We start from the raw sequence: 3,804 nt of genomic DNA, 5'->3' as shown, positions 1-3,804 counted from the left end.
TCTTTTTCCAATCATCATAACGAAATGTCTTTTGTTATTGTATAATTTATTAATTGACATAAATAAGATATAAACATTTCCCTCTTTAGTTTTTGAGACCGTTTTGGAATAATTTATGTCTTTTGAGATATCCATGATTGAAAACAGTTCTTCATCTCAGATCCAGTCGAAAATCTTTTTAAGTAACTAAAGTTTGGATAATGTGTACCTTATTAAAAACTAACCCTTTAATTAACCTAAAATATTTTGTTTGAGAAAACGGCTGACGACATTAGCAACAGTTTGAATGTAATGATTTGTATCCGTCAAAACAATAATGACACTGTTCAAATAAAATTACTTGTGTGAACTAGACCCTTCATAGTCCGATTTCATAAGATCACTTAATGATGTGTTGTCAAAGGAAAATTCCAAATGCTGACTGTGAATGTTTAAAATGTTCATATAAGATAGAGTAGATAATTTATGCCGTTAATGTTGTCCTTTTTCTGTTAAATTGACCAATCGACGCATCATTTCAATGCAATAAACATCAATGTTATGTCTTATTGTTTCCCTTTTCATTCTTTTTGTTCGAAATAATTTACATTTTATATATATGTCTACATTAATGAAATATAAACCGTCATTTAAAGCCAGTTTTACGCTGGACAAATGATGGTATATTGTTGGGGATTCCCTTTCAATTAATTGCAGTAAAGCCAGTATCGACATTTACTCCATATTTCCGCCTGCGAAGCTACGTGAACTTAAATATAAAAAAAAATATTCTCATTTGTTTGTTCAAACGTGTTTGTTTGTCATGTTTTAACATTACATGTGTGATATATTGTGAAAACCTATAAATCATAATGTCATCAAGATGTCATATACATCATGCACATTATGCACGCGGTATTAACACAAATCAAACACATATCGCACGTAATAAATAGTATACATACACGCTGACTTTGATGAAACAGTCTTTGATTTTCTTCTTTAACTCTGAAAACAAATCTTATTTCCGGTGACGTCAATTTAATGACAGACATACTACTGATACGTAGTAACAGATACTTTTCATATTTTCCGTATTTTTTATGATTTAACCTTTGTGGTGGTGAATTACTTTTTTCCTTGTGCGACATAATGTAAAGCTTTAAGGGCGGTGTAAGGGCGGCTATAAATATCACTGTGCTGTTGTATACAGATCTGAAACATAGCGAGGATCAGCAAAACCCAGACATCTAGACGTGGCAAAAGGTAGGATTTATACTTTCAACCCATGACATTTAAATAGTATCCTTTTACACTTGCAGTATTTTTTTTTGTTTTGATTAACTTTTAATCGCCAATTGTTTTTAAAATGTCTTTAGTTAAACCTAAAGCTCATATCTTAGGTTTAGGCTGAGCTATTTTCAAAACTTTTATGATTTCTTCAAAATATTTGTTTATAACAAAGTATTCTGTTTATGCCATTGTTTTGTTTTATCACCGAAGATTTGACCTCATTCGATTGCGAGAAGCTTATTTGACAAGTTTCGTATAACGCCTATCCTATTTGTTCAAGCAATGTTATCTCAACACGTGATGTTTGAATTTATCTTTAATATCAATTAATACAAACGGTTCATTATTTTTTTTCATTTTTTTTTTTCATTCCTACAGATTTTTTTATTTTTTTAAGTATGTAGATTAATGTATAAATCTGATACTACGAAAGATTTACCGGGGGAAGATACCTTACATGAAACTGTTGTTAAGCTTACAGAGCCAACTTGACATTCATTAGTTAAGGATGTTAGCTTAAACAACCAGCGCATTTACAACATTCCGTTATCAAAAACAGTAAATTCACATTTAACTTAATGTATGAATTGGAAAAAAATAACAATGCCGTCGGTGATACCGAATGACTGGTTAGTTTGAAAGGTTTAATATCAAATATAAGGTCTCACAAAAATATTTGATCGACATTCAATACATATAAATAACAAAACGATAAAAAAAATAGAACAAAAAACATTATTTTGATAATGTCAATGTTAAATTTCTGATAAATAGACTGCTTTAGTTTTACATTTCAATCTATTTTAACCGTTCTCAAAGATTTAACTCTCGAATCGGTAGTTAGACGTATCTCAATATCTAATGTATATGTAATTACTACAACTTTTCGCACCAACATGAAAACACTATTTATTGTTAGGTAAGGGGCTGCCATTTTTTAGGGGCCCTAGTTTCAACCCTCGAACGAATTGGGATTTCCTACTTATGTTTAATATTCCACAACAGGACCCGCCCTCATGAAGTCATTCTCATGCTCAAACACAGATTCCGTTTTCAAGCCCAGTGTCTGTTCCGGAGAAAAGTTAATAACAAATCACATGTTGTCAGTGCTTTGATAGAATTTTTGAGATACCGGTAATTAAAGCGGAATACCCTTTCAAAAGTTCACTTTTGTTAGCGTGTCACATGATTTAATCGAATTAAGAAAGTATGGTTTGAGGATTTGATGAAGACGGGCCCAGGTAAGTTAAGTTGAACAGAAATTAAATATTGAAAATATATAAAATGTATATTGTAAATAAATGTATATTGTAAATATAATCGAAATTTCAGATGGTAAACTTTTGATATTTTTATCTTATGAGTAGAATTATTTGTCTCTGGTAATATAGATATTTGCTTTTGATAAGCATTCAAGCATTGTATGTTTCTCCGTGTCAGATAATTTCTGTACTGTTTAAAACCATAAGTGTAAAGTCAATGGTAACATTATGTACCTCAACATGATTATGAACACCAAGACATTGATTGGATAATTCGTTGTCTATACGTCACGTGAACAGTGTATTTTTCTGATTACGAACTTAAATGAAAACGCAATATCTTGTTAGAGCCAATTTTTACTGTATGATCATTGTCAAATTAGTATTATTCTAATACATATGATTATTATATATATTGTCCCGATGGTCTGAAGATCAGTGAACATAAACTCCGGTGGTAATTTCCTGATTTTGATGTATATGATATACATTTCTGTTCAAAAACAACTCCTTGGCAGGGAAGTTTTTAATTTACGAATTGTAATTTGAACGTGGCCAATCAGTTGTTTTTTAGTAACATATTTGAAATACACAATAGAAAGCAAGTTCTGTGAAATCAGATATTTTTGTAGGGCCCAAATATCATTTTGTTGGTTATGAATTCGTGGATTACGAGTACCAACTGCTTTATATTCCGTCTTTGAGTATTGCAGAGTTATCTTCTCTTGGGAGCAGGTATTGATTGTTACGTCACTTGTTTGTGAGAGTAACTTCATCAATTTTTGAGAAAACGACGTAATTTTCTCACACAAACCAATGACGCAACAATCAATACCCGCTCCCAAGAGAAGATAACTATGCAATACCCAAAGACGGAATAAAAAGTTGTAGCCACTTTGTGGACCTTATTTACCTGAAGAAAAATAAGTGATTTTATGATATATATTTACAACTAGTCGTCTTTGTTAAATATTAAATAATGCGAATGAGAATGTATCTAAGGGAAATTATACAAACAAAAGACCAATATCCACCAAGCCTATACTAGATAGCTTACTCTGTATGGTAACAGAATACCTGAGGAGAAAATAAGCATCATTCTCATAACTTCGCGTGTTAGGTTAACTTGAATTGACTAGAACTTGATATTAAGCGAATAATACTTCGCAAAAATGGTTTTTGATTTATGAAACATAGAACACCTGGTATACATTGGTCATACATAAGACCTATTATCTTAAGTGCTTTTTTAACTTTTAACACCCCCCCC

General features: G+C 31.2%; 1 protein-coding gene across 1 annotated transcript in view; it reads left to right on the top strand.

The window, feature by feature from the left end:
- Nucleotides 1-1,139: 1,139 nt before the first annotated feature.
- Nucleotides 1,140-3,804, top strand: part of LOC110463699 — a 7,200-nt gene continuing 4,535 nt past the window's right edge. Inside the window, exon 1 of the mRNA XM_021518502.1 lies at nucleotides 1,140-1,245. The gene's annotated coding sequence lies outside the window, so the exon portion shown is untranslated. The remainder of the gene's footprint in view (nucleotides 1,246-3,804) is intronic.

This window comes from Mizuhopecten yessoensis, unplaced genomic scaffold, assembly GCF_002113885.1.
Source record: "Mizuhopecten yessoensis strain PY_sf001 unplaced genomic scaffold, ASM211388v2 scaffold1511, whole genome shotgun sequence".
NCBI lineage: Eukaryota > Metazoa > Mollusca > Bivalvia > Pectinida > Pectinidae > Mizuhopecten > Mizuhopecten yessoensis.
The sequence above is the reverse complement of the archived record's forward strand: the minus strand, read 5'-3'. Positions and strand labels throughout refer to the sequence as shown.